This window comes from Leiobunum rupestre, chromosome 2 (assembly GCF_980474605.1).
Source record: "Leiobunum rupestre chromosome 2, qqLeiRupe1.1.hap1, whole genome shotgun sequence".
Lineage (NCBI taxonomy): Eukaryota > Metazoa > Arthropoda > Arachnida > Opiliones > Sclerosomatidae > Leiobunum > Leiobunum rupestre.
The window spans coordinates 74,480,908-74,503,097 of record NC_143385.1 but is presented as its reverse complement, the minus strand read 5'-3'; the positions used below and the strand labels follow the sequence as shown (position 1 = coordinate 74,503,097).

Below are 22,190 nucleotides of genomic sequence, written 5' to 3'. Positions count from 1 at the left end.
GTTAAAGAAACCTAGATTGATTTCAATCACCCAATACGTTTTTCACGCGGCTTTTACTTGCTAAAGAAACCTAGATAGATTTCAATCACCCTGTACATTTTTCACACGGCATTTACTTGCTAAAGAAACCTAGATTGATTTCAATCACCCAATACGTTTTTCACACGGCTTTTACTTGTTAAAGAAACCTAGATTGATTTCAATCACCCAATACGTTTTTTACACGGCTTTTACTTGTTAAAGAAACCTAGATTGATTTCAATCACCCAATACGTTTTTTACACGGCTTTTACTTGTTAAAGAAACCTAGATTGATTTCAATCACCCAATACGTTTTTCACACGGCTTTTACTTGCTAAAGAAACCTAGATTGATTTCAATCCCGTTGTACATTTTTCACACGGCTTTTACTTGCTAAAGAAACCGAGATTGATTTCAATCACCCAATACGTTTTTCACACGGCTTTTACTTGTTAAAGAAACCTAGATTGATTTCAATCACCCTGTACATTTTTCACACGGCATTTACTTGTTAAAGAAACCTAGATTGATTTCAATCACCCTGTACATTTTTCACACGGCTTTTACTTCTTAAAGAAACCTAGATTGATTTCAATCACCCTGTACATTTTTCACACGGCTTTTACTTGCTAAAGAAACCTATATTGATTTCAATCACCCAATACGTTTTTCACACGGCTTTTACTTGCTAAAGAAACCTAGATTGATTTCAATCACCCTGTACATTTTTCACACGGCTTTTACTTGTTAAAGAAACCTAGATTGATTTCAATCACCCTGTACATTTTTCACACGGCATTTACTTGTTAAAGAAACCTAGATTGATTTCAATCTATTAGTTATTAAAATAATGTTCTTAAAAGTCCTAGCTTGTGAATTTAAATTAATTTTAATACGACTTTCATTTTATCAGCAAAAATACTAGTAGTTCAATCATATACGAGAAACCAAGTGAACAGACAAAACATTATCAACATTTCTACCTAAACAGTTTTGTAAAGTTTGAATATTTATTTTCTTCTTCTCAGAGTTTACACGGTGAAATAAAATTATCAATACATCCATATCTTTAAGAGGTTTCTAAAACAGTGTCATAATCAGCATATGAATTGAGTAATATTCACAAGGATTCGGTAAGGAATTTCGATAGATGATTGATGTAAGCTGTTTATTTTAGTCAATATTTAAAAACTAGGTGCTTTCATATTTAGTGTTTTTTCCCAAACCGAAACTTACATCACAATGCATTTAATTAATTTTATCTTTAAGTTTCCAACGTACATAATAACTAAATAGGTTTACTTTTTGGTCACGGTAGCCTTTGCAGTAAAACCCTATATAGTACCTAACTTTTGGTTTCGAGGTTATCAACTTGGTCCCTCATTGTCGCAGAACGCGTGGTGAATTTTCAATATAGTTTCTGAATAATACGTTAATGAAACGTCTGAGGTTTGGTTTTAGTTGGTACATATCTGTTGTAACCATTTCTTAAGAATTAGTTAGTTCCGAATTAGTTTTGACGTAATAAAAAGCATGAAAATATTACGACGATTATAAATCTCTGTAAAACATTTTAATATCGTTATTTCCTGAAGTGCTTCTCTTACAAATGTTAGTGATCTTACAGTTCTAGAGATGGCAGCTGCGGATGACATATTCTCAACCGTAACGTTTAAAGACATAATTTTCCAACTTTTTTTAAACAAATTGGTGTTTGTTTTAACAGGTGAAGGGAACACACTATGAAGAAAGATGAGTGTGGGAATTCAAGCTAAGAAATGTACTAAAGGTAATTCTATAAGAAAATGGTATAATAGCTTATATATTTATTACTGAGGAAGGAAGCAAGGTTCAGCATTAAACGTTTTCTACTGTTATCAGAACATTTTCCATCTCGGATCCGAAATTTAAAATATCTCTTGCAATATGTTACTGTACCATAAATGCAGTACTTGAAATCAAATATGTTTCAGAACAATTTTCCAAAATATTTCCTATACCTAATAGTTGTTTCTAGATTTTATATTAAATTGTGATGCATTGCTCATGACTGTTGGGATAACATTAAATTGTTACTAAATAAATGAGACTTACTTTTGGTCGCTGACTAGTGTAATGATTGCACACGCGCTCGACAGGGGGCGTTCGGTACGAGTAGGCGATGCTGTACTCAATGAAAGACGCAAAGACGAGACTAAGGCAAGCGAAGAGCCACACATCCAAGCTGGTGATGTACTGGACGGGCGGCAAAGCATTGCGAGCTTGAATCATTTGCGTCGTTATGGTCAATAAAGCGGTCACGCCCAAGGTTACTCTGGCTGGTGCAGCCTCCACGTCAATGTAAAACGATAAACAAGACAGGACCACGACCAAAGTGCTGGGTAAGTAGTAGTTTATGACACTGCCAGTCAACCGCCGATGTAAGGTGAGTTTCGCTCGAAGTTCGGTAAAATTACCTGGAATAAAGGTGGCGTTTTGCAGTGGTTAGCAGGGTTGGAACCAGCTTGTGGCACTGAGTGAAAACCCTGAGCTACTCTTTCTAAGTAGAGTTTGCAAGTTCTCTCCCACAGTGATTAAATAGGTTTTTGCACAAGTTCTTCGGTTTCCCCATCCTTAAAAACTTGTTGGGGATAAGAGTAATAGTAAGTCTAGAGAGCTGTTGGCTTGCGTGCCATAAAAAGCTTGCCACCACCATACCCTGGACACCTTATCTAAAAGCATTTAAAGTCGCCTGATAACTTGGGCCTAAAGTGGAGCCGTGGGTATTAACCTAATTGGTAAACAAAGGTTTGTTCCGAGATAGTACATATACAAAATAAAAAGAATATTTATAAAAATAATCATTTACGCTTCTACGCCAGCCACCACCATAGACCAAAGTTATCTAGCGACATTAATGCCATTCATTAAGGTGGCCTTGTGTATCAACTAGTTTAATACCCAACGCACCACCTTAGGCTCCGGTCAGCTAGCGACGTTTCAAGATATTTGATATTTCATTAACAGTGATTAATTACTAACCAGTTACCCAAACTTCAGTTAAAACTTCCGGAACCGGATTTGATATTCGAAATTGTAAGGGTTGAATTTCGTAGTAATAGAATATACCACCATTCTTCATGTCCTTTTTCCAATGAAGCTTCACTTTGTTGTCCGCATTGATCACTAAGAACGTTGGGTTACAATGTGTATTTCGAAACGTAAAACAATCGACTCTTGCATTCACTTACTCAAAGCTATTTTGAACAAACAGTGTTGGGAATCCAGAGGGTACAATGAAAATTCCATAGGACACGATAGCCGAAACATATACCTGCGAATGCGTTATTCAAAGGAAAGTGAAAAATTCTCTAATCAATATAAAATTTTGGTTTTAACTGTCGATTCGGTAAATTTCCGAGTTATTGTGGTACTTGTAACCTTGATTGGAAACCATATCCGTAAATGACATAATTTCAACAGCGTTTGGAAAGATGATGTCAGGCTTCCACATACATTCTGAGAGCTCCGGTGGTAGCAATATTGGATTGACATGGTTCTCAACTGTTATTGATATTCTTTCGTTTTTCCATACAGTGTACATGAAACAATGTAACCGGAAGTCCTAAAATAACAAACACTTTTAAACACTTACGAAAAGGTTTTAAATGGCACTAACAAAATTAAAGGGGATGTTTGACTAACCATGTCCACTTCTGAAATCTGATCGATATCTATGACTGCAAAACCCACATATATATCCTGAGTTTTTTCTAAAAATGGTCAAAAAACAATATATATAGATTTTATTTTTAACATCTTTATTAGCTTTACCGAAAAGGGTAGGATTTGTCTGATGGTAGCAATCTTTAAGAATTTCTCGGTCAATTTTGGTTGATATATCAATTCTGAAAAAAGGAAAAATAACGCTTAATGAAAATATAGCGATAATAAAAATCAAAACGACTACTTGGAAGTCTCGTCAGTAAAAATTGTACGGGTGGTTAAGTTACACTGACGATACTAATGGTGTCACCACCTAACCAGAAGAAATAATAATTCTCAGTAGTGTTATAAATGAGAGAACGCTCTATGAGGCACTAATGAGGTACCTGGGCGCCGGGCACCTTACCTCACAGAAATAACATGGGGCACTATTTGACGGTGTCTAGAAAAAAAAAGAACCGGTTCAACATCGACGCGTTTGAGACACCTAATGAGGCACCGGGACACTGGCACCGTGCCTCATAGAAATAACATGGGGCACCATTTGACGGTGACCGGCACCGTGCCTCATAGAAATAACATGGGACACTTTTTGACGGTGTCTAGAAATAACATGGGGCACTATTTGACGGTGTCTAGAATAAAGGACCGGCTCAACATCGACGCCTTCGCCGACCGTAAATCCTCATAGAATTAACATGAAGTATTATTTAATGGTATCTCACGACCACCATGCCGCATAGAATTAACACGGGGAATTATATTGACGGTATTTGATGCGTACACCGGTCGTAATTGTACTGCGAGAGAGCTGTGAGTACCGTATCTCATTGAAAATACATGGAGACGAGGATTTGAATATTGACCGTGAATTGTTTAATCGCGTATTGCGTGGATATACCCTTAATTTACAAAGCCTGCTTAATCTGCTGTTTCGAACGTGGTGGTAAAATCCTAATTGTTTAAGGCGTGGTACAAAGTGCAACAAAGTTTACTATAAAAGCCAGAATTTCCCTTTAAAATATCATTCTGAAGTAGGATCCCAGAGTCTCTTGCAACTTGGAATTCGAATTCGAATACGATGTAAGTATGGATGTAGCTAGTTATATAAACGGTTTCTAAAAATTATGAAACGTTTGAGGGAATCGTTTCTTATATTTTATTATTAATTAATTAAAGGTCGGAAGGAAATTCGTGTATTATTGAAGTCAACTTTATGAGGTCCAACGATGAGTACGTCGTTAAAGAACTAGCGTTTTTGGTTGTGGAAACTTTGGATAATGGGGTTTACTCATTTAAACCACCTTTTCCTTACCACGAGCTAAGCACGAAAGACAGGAGACTGTGCGGTTGGATCTCTAGACATATTTGTGGGATGCTTTGGGACGAGGGTGAACATGAGCTGGACCAGTTGGATGGGATAGTTACCAACATAAAATCCAAAGCGGCAACCTTTTACACAAAGGGGATGGAAAAAGAATTGTACCTTTCCGAACTTTTTGGAAAAAGACTGGTGAACGTCGAAGATTTAGGGTGCCCTAAGTACCAAGAACTTTCCGATCCCTGTCCAATAGTGTGTAAATATCATTCTAATAATTCAAATTGCGCGTTGTTCAAAGCGCAGAAAATAAAATTATGGAATATGTAATATTGTCATGAAAATAAAATATTTTGATTCAAACCATTTTACCGTTTCTTAACTCAATAACAATAACGTTTTACGAATAATTCTGAAAGCTTTATCTATTGAATAAAAGTCAACCATCCCCGACCTCTAACTATAATAACCGAATGTGAAGCACTTTGTTGTTCCGAGTCTATATCATATTTGTAATATTTATCGATTAAACTATCACGTTGATTTACAAATTCCATTTTCAATCTGGTTAGATCCGATAGAAACACTAAGATAACCAATTTCGAAATGTAAGAAATGTACATCGAACTTTTAAAATATATTTTTGCTTTAAAATTAAATCCGTTCACATACAAACGCAAAGATAACCAATTTCGAAATGTAAGGAATGTACATCGAACTTTTGTTATTGTAAATTCCACCTTTCGACTAGTATATAAGCTCGTACTGATTTAGTCAAAGTCATACAGATTTCTGAATAATAACTGGAAACATGTCATCCTTAGACAAAACAGTAGTAGTGGCGGTCTTAAAATATACAGCTACCTTGGGCCCAATTCCAGGTCGCCCCGACTTACCCCATTTTAATTTTAGAACCTTCGAAGTTGTTATTCGAAAATATCATAAAGGATCTTGGTGCCACTTTGAACCCGATCCAGAAAGCAACACCATCAAAGTCCACCTTTGCTACCACCCTAATATTGCTAAAATAAGACTGGCCTTCGGAGGGATGATGACATTAATTCAGGTATCATGAGTATGGTTATTTTTTGAAAACCTTTTTTTTTACAAAAGACTGTGTTTTCATTTTATTATGTTTTTTTAAAGTTGGAGAAGATGGATTTGACTATTACTGTGGAGGAGGATGTCCAAGACTACGCTTTTTTGGCAATGAACTCCATCCCATTGCTCTCCACATCTCCCACACATTATCCTTCAACTTCTTCCGCAGCCACCTCCTCGTCATCGGTCACATCAGTATCACCTACTTTAACACCTCAAGCATCGACATCCTTATCCCCCACTTCTCCCACCTCTCGAAACTTAAAAAAGAGGAGCACACCGGTGGAAAAGTCAATTAAAAAAAAACAGAAAAAAAATTCACTTAATGACGAAAAAAATTAAAAAAATGATCATAACGGTGATTTGGAAGCTTTGCTGGCTTTAGAAGATGTCATAAAGCAAACTCTCGGAGAAGAGTTTCAAAATTTATAATTTTAAAAATAAATAAATAAATGCAAAAAAACAATGTTTTTTTTTCTTACATATAAAAGACATATTATATTTTAGTTCTGAATGGATGTACCACTGAATAGTAATGGATATGTCAGTGAACACCAAAAAAAAAAAATTCAAAATAATACTGGAAATATTGGTTAACGTTATCATATTACAAAATCTACAGTGGGATACATAGAGTTTTTATAAATAAAAATATCTCACATATATGGAGTTCAGAGTCTACCACATATCAGATCTATAGGCATGAAAGCGGAGGGTATAAAAGATCGGGTCAGTCCTCCACTCTTTACCAGTTGCGATAAACAGCTAGACCATACAAATGTTTCCGTGTACCGTATGCGCGAAACAGTTTTCTAAAAAGTCAATTTTAAATCGCCACGTACGAGAACAACACGAAAATGTAAAATATGTTTGTTCAACCTGTAACATTAGTTTTGCGCGAAGATACAAATTAATTCAACATTCGCGAGTTCATCAGCTTAGCCCACTTTCAGCCACACCAGACCACCGATATCAAGACAACCCCCAACTGCTTCAAAATCTCCTAACCGTCGGCGTATCCGAGCAATCGGCGGACGATTTTCTTCAAAACATCGAAGAAGTCTCCGTTCTTGAGGACGCTATCGTCAGTTCGCGGTATACTCCGAAAACGACCCAAACAGACTCCGAAATATTAATTTTAACATTAAAACCAGCATTAATGAAGTATTTAAAAAATCACTTAAATAAGAAGCGGGGCTTAAAGTGGAACATTTTTATTCGCGTGAGATACGTACGCGAATTGAACGATGGTGCGGAAGTCGAGGCATTACCGTATTTCCGGTGCAAAACTCAAGCAACACTTTTACCAGATGTAATACCAACACAAATAGACTCGTGTGTGAAGCAAATAACACACGCGATTGAGGAATTCCAAGATATGGGCAGTGGCTGGACCATAGATCGTATCTTGTCTCATCAAATCGATAATATAGCGTACATACCGCTGGTCGGGGGTATGTATATAAATCTCCCCCCTGAGCTCAATAATACCGGCAAAGGAGTATTAAATATTAAAACCAAAGACCAAAAGTGTTTCTTGTGGTGCGTCCTCGCTAAACTTAATCCACAACCTCCAAATTCCCATCCCGATAATCAGAATAAATACGTGATGTTTGAAAAAGAATTAGACTGCAGTGACATTTTGTTTCCTTTCGAATTAAATCATTTTAAACTCAAAAAATTTTAAAATAAAAATAATCTATCTATCAACGTTTACGGCTACGAAAAAGTAGTTTTTCCTCTTCATTTAAGCGAAAACAGAGCCCCCGAAGATCGGCAAATAGATCTGCTTTATCTCAAGTCAAAAGGAAACCAATATTTTTGCCTAATTACGGATATTAGTCGACTATTGAGTCATTTCACAAACCATAACGGGAAAATTCACGTGTGTCGTTATTGCTTACATCGCTTTTCAGGACAAAATAGTGCTAGAAACCATAGTGAACACGTGAAAAACTGCAACGTTCACGACCCCCAACTTGTCAAAATGCCACACAAAAATCCCGTTTTAAAATTCGAAAAAATTGATTGGCTTCAAAAGGTAAAAAATAATTTCGGAAATTCATGAATTTAAGAGCTTAACACATTTATTTTTAGTTTCCCTACGTCATTTACGCGGATTTTGAATCTATAATTGACAGAATCCAGTCTTGTTTACCCGATTCCTCACTATCATCAACAACGAAACTTTCGGAGCACGTAGCATGTGATTTTAGTTACGTCGTAATAGGACCCGACGGTATTTATATTTGGTTTAATTAAAAAGTTTATTTTCGCTACGACGTTTATCATTATTACGGGAAAGCCAAATGCCCCTGTTACGTATAGGGGAACCGACGCTATCGACATTTTTCTTGAAAGTTTGTTGATGGAACGGAGCACCATCACGAAATTATTGAAGGAAAATATTCCAATGAATCTCACACCAGTTGAAGAAGAATTGTGCCGTACCGCAACACAATGTTACGTGTGTCAGAAAATTCTTACGCAAGATGATCCGGCAGTCAGAGATCATTGTCATTATACCGGTACGACTTACGTATTTGATTATTTTAGATATAAATAAGTTAACACGTAATTATAATTATTAGGACGTTTCCGGGGAGTCGCGCATAATTCTTTTAATCTAAAGCTGCGAGTGGGAAATTTCACGCCGGTCATCATGCATAATTTATCACGGTATTGTATTTTTTCTTTAATTCCAATATTTACAAACTATAACGTGTTTATATAAAATTTCAGATACGATGCCCATCTTATCATGCAAAGGATTGGGTTGATAAAAAGTGTAAACATTTCCTGTATTCCATCTAACGCCGAAACGTATATCAGCTTCACTTTCGGTCGCCTCCGTTTCATCGATTCTATTCGCTTTATGCCCGCTAGTCTCGAAATTTTAATTTCAAATTTAGCCACTGGAGGTCAAGAAAAATTCCCCATCTTGAGTTCTTTCTATCCAACTCATCAAATCCCGTATTTGCTCAAAAAGTTAACGTATCCCTACGACTACATGAGTGACGTAGACAAGTTTGAAGAGACAGCACTACCACCCAAAGAGACATTTTTCAACACCCTCACTGGCGAACATTTAACGGATGAGAGTTACGAAAATGTCCGCCAAGTGTGGAACATTTTTAACATACAAAATCTAGGTATTATTTATAGCCCTATTCTATTACTAAATGTAATAGTGGTAGTGATAAAATTCTTCAACAGGTGAACTACACGATTTGTACGTGTAGGCGGATACCCTCCAACTCGCTGACGTATTCGAGAGTTTCCGCGCTATGTGTGTAGAATACTACGGCCTAGATTGCGCGCACGCGTACACGGGACCTGGGTTTGCCTGGGAGTCAGCCCTCCACATGACAAAAGTGAAGATGGAGCTACTACTCGTAATTGACATGCACTTGTTTATTGAACGTGGCATTCGGGGAGGAGTTTCGATGATTAGTCACCGCTACGCCGAAGCCAATAACCCGTACATCCCCGAAAGCTACGACCCCAATAAAGAGTGTAATTACATCATGTACCTCGACAAAAATAATCTCTACGGGTTCGCCATGGTCGATTACTTACCCACGAGTAGGTTCGCTTGGGTTCCCGTCGAAGACCTACTCGACTACATCCATAAACATGTGCTTACTTTATCGCACGAGTCTCCCTACGGCTTCATTTTGGAAGTCGACTTGGAATACCCCGTTGAGTTGCATCATGAACACAACTGCTACCCCCTCGCACCCGAATCTCAAAGAATAACTACGGATCAATTTTCTTCCTATTACAAACTGATGCTTCAAAGATTAAACCTCCCCGCAAAAGACACTCTGCCTAAGCTCGTCCCTAATCTCAACAACAAAGAGCGAAACGTAGTTCACTATCGTAATTTAAAATACTACGTTTCGAAGGGACTTAAACTCACGAAAGTTCACAGAATACTCTCTTTCGATCAGTCTCCCTGGCTTCGCCCATTCATAAATTTCAATACCGAAAAGAGGAAACTTGCCAAAAACAGTTTTGAAAAAGATTTTTTCAAACTTTTAAACAACTCCTGTTTTGGTACGTTATTAATCAAAGTAAATGAAAAATAAGTAGATTATTTTTTTTACCAACAGTATTTATTGCGCGAAATAAATTCTTTTGGTTTAATAAATGTAATTTAGTTTATACGCAAGTAGCCACGTATACAAATTATCGGAATAATAAGTACTAATCTCATTTCGTTTCAATAATAGGTAAAACAATGGAGAACTTGAGAAATCGGATAGATTTCCATCTCGTACAAACACCTGAGCGGGTTATTAAGAAAGCGTCTTCTTCGGCATTTGAAAAATTCACGATTTTCCACAACGAACTCGTGGGTATTCATATGAAGAAGAAGTCACTTACTTTGAATAGACCAATTTACACTGGTATCACCGTTTTGGATCTTTCGAAACTAACCATGTACGAGTTTCATTACGAGTACACGCGCAAGACCTACGGTGAAAAGGTCCGATTACTTTTCACGGACACGGACAGCCTGGCGTACAATATGCAAACGGAGGACGTTTACACGGACTTCGGAAATTCCTCCCATCTCTTCGATTTCTCGGGGTATCCCTCGAATCATCCTCTTTTCAATGACGTAAACAAAAAAGTCATTGGAAAGATGAAAGATGAAATGGATGGGATCCCTATACGGGAGTTCGTTGGGCTCCGCCCCAAAATGTACTCCATCCTTTCGAAAAGGGGGGAGAAAAAAACCGCGAAAGGTGTTTGTAAGCGAGTAGCGGAAAAGGATATCCGACACTCGAGTTACCGCGACTGCCTCGTGGCTACTCGAATTACGAGCAATTCTATGAAGCGGATCGTCAATCAGAGGCATCAGCTATTTACCGTCTCCCAAAACAAAATGTCTCTTAATCCATGCGATAATAAAAGGTATATTTTGGGGGACGGCATTCGAACCCTATCGCGTGGTCATTACTGGATCGATATTTTAAATCGCCAATAGTTCAGTCTTCTATTGTATTTCTATTAAAAATATATTTTGAACTTAAAGCGTAATGTAAATAAAATGAAACTATCTTATTTAAATGATATTTTTAATTTAACGTAAAAATGTAACTAACTTTTTAAATTTTTACTTTGATGTAATGTAGACTGTGGAGATCACCAAACAAACCCACTGGTGTTATTTTGAATGTAAAATGTAAATTAAAGAAGTTTTACTAAGTTATTGAAAATTTATTGAATACCTTGAATACATAAATTCTTTTATCATTTTATCATTTACATTTTTATTTTTAGAAAATCTAATCACAATATCGAACATTTTTACACCCCTACATCTATTAAGAGCAAAATACACGCAAAAACCTCCACACGTCACGCTTCGATTTCCTTGAAGTTGTAAAGAGTTAAATGTCACAGTTTTACTATTTCTTTCGACAAAGTCATTAAAGCGAAACATATCTGGGGGGTTACCGTAGGAGTCGAACATCTCGGTATTTGTATTATTCTTCGAGAAATACAAAACTATCCAGTGCTGACCATCGTCATTCGACGTATCCGTGTTTACGATATACAGAGATGGAAACGTCGTCACGAACTTTGGTAGTTGGTCCGCGGCGAATACGCCTCGAAATAAGTCTCTGGTGAAATTATATTTCTCCAAAATTCTCGTTAGCTGCATTGTGTCCATTCTAGTCGAAGATTACGGTTCGGTTCTTATCAATTTCAATCAAACTCTGGAATTCCGCGTAAACAATTACGGCAATCGTTTCGGGTAACGCGGAAGCGAATTTCATTTCCAGCCTCAAATTTCCGTTTTTAACAAGATTAAAATGAGATGCATTGTTCATTAAATCGGCAGTCAAATCGTAGACGAAAAGGCAATTTCCACTGACCCGTTTGAAAAAATAAATTGCTGTACGCTTGGATGTAGCTACGCTCCGCGAAGTTAGGTGTTAGGGCTTTATGTGGTACGCTACTGCCGTCGACGAACAAACCAATGTGGTTTAAATTGAAATGCTGGAAATTATATGGCGACGATTTAAGTTCACCCAGAAACGCGTTTTGCTCAACCATCCCGATAACGACTTTATTCGGAATTTGTCCTGTAAATAAATGATCTTGCACGACGCTCATGTTGCCTCTAGGAATCGAAAACGACATCACTTCCGTGCGGGAAATTGGGTACTTCGCTCTCGACATTTGTAACACTTTGGCGTGTGATAGTGGGATTTCGGGAATTAACTTGACTTTCCTCAAATACAACGAAGCTGATTTAATGTCCAATTTACATTTTACGTCAGAGTGTAAACAAAATTCGGTATTTGATTTCCCAAAAACAAATTTTAAATCCACCAAGTTGAAAAGGAAGCGCGGCTGTTGACAAATATCTAAATGAAGAGCGCCGATCATATCTATAGTTCCCTTTTGAGCGAAGCTGGCTCTTTGTAAGAAACCTTTATTGTTCACGAAATCGTTGAACTCGTACGCCGTGTCGCGATAGAATAGGCCGCTGGTAAGATGACTCGTTTTAGCAGAGTCTCCAAATGTTAACATAGTTTGAATCATACTTTTGTACGGGTAATTCTGAGCGGAAGGAGTAACTGATTTTTCGTTTAAAAATAAGTGGACTTCGGGAAATAGACTGTGCAAAAACAAATTGATGGGGGCTACATTATCCGCCGGGGTCGTAACCACACCCGCCGGAGTAACAACGGCGGCTTTAGGGTAAGATCCGTTTTCCAATTTCACATCCACCTGAACGTGAAGGAGAGTTTGTGATAGGTCGATGTACGCTTCGGAATTCCCACTAATGCAAAACGTTAACGCTGAATTGTTGCTAATGCTGGAAATGGGGTGGTATTCGACCCATTCGCCACCGATAATCCCCGTTTGCGTTAACGGGACTTCGAAAAGGTCCAATTCGGAATCAACGCCATTCTAAGACTTTATGAAAATATATCGGAGTAAGATCGGCACGATGCTTTCTTCTTCTTGGTTTTTGCTCGAGTGACTTTGCGCGATGCTCTACGCCTCTTTTTAATTCCAGATCCCGTCATTTGCGTAAAGGCTTCCGCGGCTGATAACAATGTCTCTTTACCAGCGCTCTTAGATCTCTTCGCTAGCGATGATTTAATTGGGATACCGCTAGCGACGTCAGACACGACTTTCGCTCCAGTATCGAGAAATTTTCTTCCTAGAAACTGGGCTCCGCGCTTCAAAAGCGGCATGGCACGACGAAATGCCGAAGCGAGTATGTTACCCAATCCATAGCCTCTCTGGACACCCACGCCGCGATACACGGGGATTGATCCGTATCCAGCCTGATTTAAATAGTACCTCTCGTAATCGCTTACGGAGGAAATGTATTGCGGCCGTCTCATGATGTTCGTCATTCGTTACTTTTCATTAAACTGAGGACTACTTGTTCCCGACACTCGCTATTATAGAGCGAGCCAGGCCCTCCGCGGTCTAAAATGTAGAGTAACGTGCACCTTTCCACGTTCAAATTGCACGGGGTTCCCCAAGTCGTCCATAAGATTAATCTCGATAGTTTGTATGTTGGAAGAAGCGGCGGGTAGGTAATGTGGACGAGAAAATTCAGTATTCACAGTTTCCCCGTCTTTTCCTTTCACGTTAATAATTCTTAAAAGAGGGACGTTCCTGTCCCCCACGATCGTATTTTCAACGATGTCAGAATAGACAAACAATGAATGTAATCCTACGTCCATATCTACGGTATAAGGGGCTAACGAAGATTTTCTAATTTCAAATTCACCTTCTTGCTCTTAGTTATATGAACCTCAACTCGTTTCGATGTTTATGGTATTTGAACTCGACCCTTTTATTCTCAAATTTTAACATTTCAAGTAAATCTTCGATAGAAGAAAAATTTGCTCTAGGTATATACCTAAAATCTTCCAGTTTGATATCATCCGAACCAACTCGCACTACCCGTTCTTCTTTGATATTATTCCACGTTCTAGGATAACTTATTTCCGCTAAACCTACTTCGTAAGGTCCATTCAGCTGAACATTCTCCGGAAGGTAAGCTCTGAATTTGCTCAGAGTATTACCCGGAAAGTAATTCAGCGAAGAATCGGATGGTAGAGTGATATAGAAACTCATTCTAAGTCTACTTCTTGAACCCAACTATCAAATTGCGGTCCGTACCCCTTCCAGCGTACGAGTAACTCGACTGAATGATCAGATTTCCGTCGCCTCCTGAGCACTTTTTCAATTTTGAACGCGCAAGTGTCAAGATCTTTCCCCACCTTTTGTACTTCTTCTTTGTGAAAAATTCCTAAAATGGGCTCCGAATCTAGCACCTCCAGTTTATATACCGGCGGTTGTCTCGGTATCTGCTTAATCACTCGAAATAATTCTTCCGAATAATTCGGGAGATATCCTTTTTCGAATAGTCCCTTCTTTTTGTTATTCTGACAATGTCTCCAATTTCGAAGTCGTACTTTATCGGAGGACTAAAGTCTATATCTCCGTACAAATTTTTCCAAGTTATTTTCGAATTTTCGGGATTTACATTGACGGGTTTACATTTAATTGCTCGGTGATAACTGTTATTATAGGCGCTAACTAATTCTTGAAGCACGTCAACGTACTTATAAGTATTTTTCCTTGTAAAATATCGATACATTCTCGATTTAAACGATCGAATAAACCGCTCAACGATGCTGGCTTTCACTTCAGAGTTCGTCGCGAAAAATTCTATTTCGCGGGAATTTAATTCGGATTGAACGGCTTTACAAACAAACTCATTACCGTGGTCACTCTGCATTCGCTTTGGTTTCCGTTCACCATCTAATATCTTTTTTAGAGCGTTCACTATAGTCTATCCTTTCTTATTTTTCACCGGTTCGACGTAAGCGTACTTACTAAAAATATCAATACACGCGAGAATCTAGCGATACCCATTGTTTAGCCTGGAAAGTTTCTGGAGGTCAATGAGGTCGGCTTGCCATTGATCGTCAATGCCGTACACTATCGTTTTATTTCGTTTGTATCGCCACTTTGCATTTTTATGTAGAGTATAGGTATCTTGGTTTTGTAAAAATTCCTTCACATTTTTCAACGTAACTTTGATACCCTTTTCTCGAGCGGAACGATATAGTCCTCGAACGCCAACGTACCCGCCAGAGTCCGCTACGTCGTAATAGATCTTCTCTAGCTTATCCGTAATTAGTGTAATTTCCATGTGTGGGTGTCGTGTAGTACAATATTAAGAAATCGAATAATTTGACTATTACAAAAATTAATATAATTAAAACGACGGTTAATAGTTTTGGATTTTTCGAAAATGTTATAGTTAATGTGGATACGATACTTTCAGCTACAACGTCCGTGCAACCATCCATTATGAGATATGGGATTGAACTAAATAACAGTAACTGGTGGTTAAATGTTTTATTGGTAAATACATTCAAATCGTCACCCACTGATTTTGTCTAGGTGGTGACGTGTTAAAAGATAACGATTTTAAAGAACTTATTCTAGTAGGATTCTTGATATATTTTTTTGGTACATCATTGTTTTGCAATACTTCGTAGAAGTTCTTGAATCCCGTAGGGTCGGAATTTGACTTGGTTTTTCTAACCGCGTCGTAAATTAAATCGATTACGTTTGATCCAGAAACGACTCGTCCTCCAAATGTCATTTCACCGAGTTCGTTCCACGAAATAAAACGTAATGTCCAATTGTACAACGATATCGCGTCGGTAAGCATACTTGACGGAATAGACGTCGCAATTTCTTCGTACCACGTTTTGTTTTTAACAGTCTGTTGTTTTTCAACTGGTTGGCGATTAGATATTATGTGTCGCTGCAAAGTTTGATTATAGAACGTTAATTTTTCGGATTCGGTCATATTGGGATCGTCGAGGATCGTTTTCATTTCTTTATCCAAGGATGGTATTTCACTGGGAACATCTTCGGGAGTAGCATTCTTCATTCGACGTAAAGCGTCTTCAGACACTAAAATCATTTTTCGGGCCATTTATTTATTAATGGCGCGGCTTATCGCAGCGCCGGCGACTGAGCTAACGATTGAAAGAAGTGGAGCTAACAAAAACGGGAGAAATCCACCCTTCTGAACTAGAATCTGTTTTCTTTTAGCGAGAGGAATTTTTGCGCAAAGATGATGTAAGGCTTTACGATGTTTCTTCAATCGACTCTTTTGTCCATCTGTTAACTGAATGTTCCCGCGTAGTACATTTATACAACATTCGACCAGCGCTAAGATGGCGTCGCGATTCGCTAGTTTAATGATAGCTTTCCTTTGTTTCACATTACACGTGCTCAAATATTTAAAAAAATCCAAGTTTTTACACACACGTTTTGACGTTGCTATAGTCATTTTGATTTTATTTCGCGATGAAAATCGCGGCTTCTTCTCCCGGTATGATCCCCGTTCGCAGCCGATATTCATCTGCGGTATTTGGTTTCAAGTCGATGAATAAATAACCGTATGGTTTCACCACGGCTTGACGAAACGCGTCAACAACGAATTTGGTATTAGCCGGTGAAATTTGTTTAGCGATATTTAGCACGCTGGAAACGTCTCTAGCCGAACGGAAAATGACGAGGTACTGTGAATTTAAATTGAGAGTTCTAACTTCTTTCCCGTGATAAAACAAATTTTGCATTAAAATCAGTACGGACGTGTTACGATGATGCGAACCTCGTATAAATAAATTTGTGACGTCTTTGTTATTCGCTATTTCACATAAGAGATCATCGAGAATTACAAAATTTCTAATCGTCGGATTTAAATTGTTTGGGTCTAATAAACCCTCGTGAAACTCTACGGTAGGATTATGCTCCAATACCGAATTAAATAATTTCTCTTGGTACTCAGTATAACACCAAACTATTCTTTGAGGTGGAGGAGCAATGCACGACTCATTATGTTTAATTAATTTAGCAAAGAAGTGGTACTTTCCACATTGCGTGGGCCCAGCGACGAGCCCGGTGAACGGATGTTCCATTACTGGTTCCATGTCTCTAAATGAGCTACAAAATAAAGAGCCCAGTTTTTAATACTCAAGTTTTTTATTGAGAAATTCAAAAGTCTTCAGTTTTATACAACATTTTTTTAGCGTTGCACATTATGAAAGTCAATATAGTATCGCGAAAGTCCTCGCTTAAAAACGTGTCAAGTTTTAAAGTGATTTCGGAATAACTAATTCTATCCATCGCGTCAAACAAATGTATATCTAAACGAGAGTTCCAATCAATCATCAGACAATCGTGCTGCCTTTGTGAGGGATGATTAATTTTGCAACCTTCGCATTGCTTATTCACGTAGTCTGTAATCGCGGTCAGAACGACTCCTTTAATATCATTGAAGACGCGTTTTACTTCGTTGTGATACGTCATCACTTCGTCGTATTTATCCATCAGCGTCTTCCAGGGGTATTGCGTGACAGTAAAGCCCTGTTTGGTTAAGATGTGCTTTCCGTAGTTGGTCCCAGTTCCAAGGATTATTTCTCTCACGTCCACTACCTTCCGCGTTTGGAAAATACATAGCTCGACTCGTCTCGTTTCTGATCCTTCAAAGAACCACGTAGAATTTGGGATCGAATCGTCTTCCAAGAACGTAGTAATTTGACCGCTTGCTCTCCGTAGTTGCTTGAACTGACTTTCCGTCAACTCAATTCCAACACTACCATCCAAAGTACCGACGTGAATATGACAGTCTGGGGTTACCGATACCCCCTTCGTAGTAGAAATAGGGAAAACCTTACCGACGTTCCTAAAAGGGGTATCGAAATCGTTAGAAATCACTTAAAGTAATTTAATGTTGAAAGGTTTATACTTACATCTTCTGAGTATTCGAATTCTAAGGTGTAAGAGACTCAGGGATCCTAATTCCGAATGATATTTTAAAGGAAAATTCTGGCTTTTATAGTAAACTTTGTTGCACTTTGTACCACGCCTTAAACAATTAGGATTTTACCACCGCGTTCGAAACAGCAGATTAAGCAGGCTTTGTAAATTAAGGGTCAATAATTCACGGTCAATATTCAAATCTTCGTCTCCATGTATTTTCTATGAGATACGGTACTCACAGCTCTCTCGCAGTACAATTACGACCGGTGTACGCATCAAATACCGTCAATATAATTCCCCATGTTAATTCTATGCGGCATGGTGGTCGTGAGATACCGTTAAATAATACTTCATGTTAATTCTATGAGGATTTACGGTCGGCGAAGGCGTCGATGTTGAGCCGGTCCTTTATTCTAGACACCGTCAAATAGTGCCCCATGTTATTTCTAGACACCGTCAAAAAGTGTCCCATGTTATTTCTATGAGGCACGGTGCCGGTCACCGTCAAATGGTGCCCCATGTTATTTCTATGAGGCACGGTGCCGGTGTCCCGGTGCCTCATTAGGTGTCTCAAACGCGTCGATGTTGAACCGGTACTTTTTTTTCTAGACACCGTCAAATAGTGCCCCATGTTATTTCTGTGAGGTACGGTGCCCGGCGCCCAGGTACCTCATTAGTGCCTCATAGAGCGTTCTCTCATTTATAACACTACTATTCTCTTAAACCTTTCCATTTAAAAACGATATATCACTGAATTATACATGTATAGCACTAGTAAAGTTCTAGGTTTAATGCTAGCAGATTTGGTATTATTTACTACTGACACAAAGAAAAAACTTTGATCCATATTTAATTAAACAAGAAAACTGTGTTTATTATTTTTGCCGATGGTAGCACCTGATTGCTAAATCTACCTCCACCTATTGACCACAAGGACAGATTATCAAGCATGATTTCCAACCCAATCTTTCTCGTCCCTTACCACGAATCGCTGGGATAAGTAGCTCTGGTATGAATTTCGGTTAAGGTCTTAAAATATCAATTTAAAATAAAATCAATTCTTACGTTATATTTAGTTGCTGTCCACGTACGGAAATACATAACATCGTTATCCAAACGAATATTACAAATTTGTCAATCATTGATGAAACCTATTTGGTCTTTAAACTCGACCTCACTACAAAAATAATTCGAATCTGAATAACATGTGTCCGGTCAACGTCCGGAGAAAATGAAAGGCAACGGCAACTTAGTCAAATGGTTGTTCCCAACCTTATACCCGGTCTGGTTTTGACACTTAATTCGTTCGCAATTTGGAAAATTACCAAATTCGATTTGCCGATAGCAAATGTCACCCGTGTTTGGAATTGTTCATAGAAAAGCTGAACTATTTCATTTATAGTCCATTGTAGAAATATTCTGAAAAAGTTTCGCTCTAGATCACTCTTAATGTGGAAAGTTCATAAGCGAAGAAATAATTATTTCGTCCGCCTTAGAGTAAACTATAAGTCACAATCCTACCCGTTTTCTGGATTTAATCTACCTTTTTCGTGTACATAGCATTTCCAAACACACTGGTTTAACTAAGCTAGTCTGTTCCCATTTGTTTTGAAATATTGATTTTAGGTTTTTAATTTGGGTGAAGCTTTCAGAATGATTTGGCAACAGTCCGTTTACAGATAATGGGTTATTCATGGTATTATTTTAAACTTCGTGGTAGAGTAAAATCAATTCAATACACTAAATTACCAATTTGAAAATGAAAAAAGCTATCAACTTCTCTTTCTCTTATCACATCAAATTTTATATCCAATAGAGTTTATAAACTTTATAGGCTGTCTTAACCCTTTCTTATCAGCGGTGAAAGCAGTCCGAACGCAACCCGATCCATTATCCGTAAATTAATTGGAAAGTGTTTGTTCTTTTATACAAACTTTGAAAAAAAATTACTTATAATTATATTTTTAGTTAATTATCATTATTAGTAACACTCAGTAGCTTTGCTCATGGCCGTAATTTTACACGTTATTTTTTATTTCTATCGAAAAGCACAGAGCGATAAATATAGTTTATGCAAACAGGGTGTTTCCAAATAATAGTGTCTCTCACTATTGTTCTACGTTTACTATAGTTATTATAAAGGTAAAAATCGCTCGTGCTGAGAAATTAAAGTTGAAATTAGGCTCGTGACGTAGAGAAAATCTATTTATACTTTCCCAATTTAAATTTTAAATTTTATGAAAACAGCCCTAAAAATTATTGTATTTGTAATAACTGTAGTAAAACTAAATTCTTGATCGAGGAATCTCGCGTGTGACTCTTTTTAACGCAATAAGCCTTTCTAATTCGTAACAAAAAAGGTGATGAGTTCAGTTTATGCTTAAAAACTTGGTGCCTCGTGGAATTTACTCATGTTCATAGCTTTTCGGAGTTACACGTCATCGATACGTCACCCGTGACGCAGCAGCAACATCAAATCCAGAAGGCCAGTATAACTTTATAGAAAGGCCTATTTCTAACATTGCACACGTGATTGTAGACCTTTTTATTGATCTAAGAGAAAATCCCACCCCATGTATTGCTAAAAGAAAATAACCAATCAGTCAAAGCTCTCGACTAATAAACGTGATTATAACATCTAGGAGCAACAAACACAAGGAGAACGCAGCTAGCCCCTAAACACGCTAACGAAGGGTTGTGTACGAATTTCATTGGAGGAGCGTTACGAGCCTTTACGCTGAACGTGGGCGGGAAGACAATTTCAGAATTGTTCCCTACCGACGGCAGTAGGCGCTAAAGCGTCTAGCCAATGAAAAACGTACACAAGAAAATCCACGACTTTTGACGGGTTGTGTCCTCCTTGTGTGGGGTGTTGTGTTTGTTGCTCCTAGATAACATCTACTTTTATTTGGGTCAACGTCAAGTAAGTTTTGACATGTATCGGACATGATATCCGATTAAAGTTGGGAAACCAACAGAGGTCAATAAAAAGATCGCGAATTCCGAGTTTCTAGTCTGAAAAGAATCATTAACCACCTGTCGCGTTTCAACCGTCTTTCCAAGCCTTGATATAGTTTTAGAAGTACTAATTAGGTTTTCTTTTCGATTAAAAGTATTTGTCAAAACTCAGTCGAAAACAACTTCTATTATTTTTAACTTAAAATCTTGAAAGGCTCCCTTATTTGGAAACAAGAGTGTACTAAAAATGTTACATTTTAGGTTCGCTGTTGTTACGAATTTTAGCGTTGCTCGAAATTAACCTCACACTTGAAGCGACTCTTTTACCCGAAAAGAAAATCAAGTATGTCATTGGTTCCCTAAGACTGTCGTCTTCATAGCCCACGCCGATGACGTTTTGCCTTCCGCCTCTCGTGCTGAGGGGACAATTGGACCAAGATGCCGGCGCGTCGTCTCAACATTGCAATTTTCCCTTAGTACATACATTTTTTCTTGACCTATTTCTAAGCAAATTTAATTCATTTAAACATGTACGATTTTTCAAAATCAGCAATCCATTTTTAAGCAAACAATGTTACTTCCAAAATGGATTAAATAACCTTACAGGGAAATTTCTCTAGGGTACAATATTTGCTCCATCCGTACCCTGGTGGGCAGAATTGTAAACGACCGGAAGTCTCGATTTTACCGATACACGGGGGAAAAATTGCAAAGGGGGTGCTATCGCGATTGGTGATATTACTATTTTTGTAGGCCAAGGCCTATCTATTGAAAAATTGTTTACAGTTTGAAAGCCTATAAACAATTTAACGAAAAATTACGTGATATACATAAATGGCTAAAAACAATATGAAAAAGGTCGCTTACAGTACTTATTAGTCCAGAAATCTTATTCCGTATTTGTATCGGTAAAGGGGGTTAAATTGAGGGGACGGCATAAATATCTGGCAGCCTCCCTCCTTTGAAACAAACATCTTCAACTCGTAGTATAATAAAATGTGTTAGAGATAACTATCCCTGTAAGGTTATTTAATCCATGTTTCCAAGATGTACGCCATTTTTTTGTTTTGTTATAAGAAAACAGTCTCCTCTCGTGACTATAAGTAACATAATAAGGTAAGTTTGACATTACATGGTTAAGGTTAATTATAGTCGGTCGTACACGCTATAAAAAATACTTTCCTTGTGTGGTGGAAATAAATAAGAGTAACACGGTTTATGTATATTTTAATAATTAATCATTATT

The 22,190-nt window shown here is 37.8% G+C and overlaps 1 long non-coding RNA gene across 1 annotated transcript; it reads right to left on the bottom strand.

Moving 5' to 3' along the window:
- Positions 1-3,394: 3,394 nt before the first annotated feature.
- Positions 3,395-19,062, bottom strand: LOC149959010 (uncharacterized). Its single transcript, XR_016478637.1, has 4 exons — positions 19,052-19,062; positions 3,835-3,908; positions 3,706-3,773; positions 3,395-3,625 (listed from the first exon to the last, which is right to left on the bottom strand). It is a non-coding gene; the product is annotated as an uncharacterized LOC149959010 (long non-coding RNA).
- Positions 19,063-22,190: the final 3,128 nt, after the last annotated feature.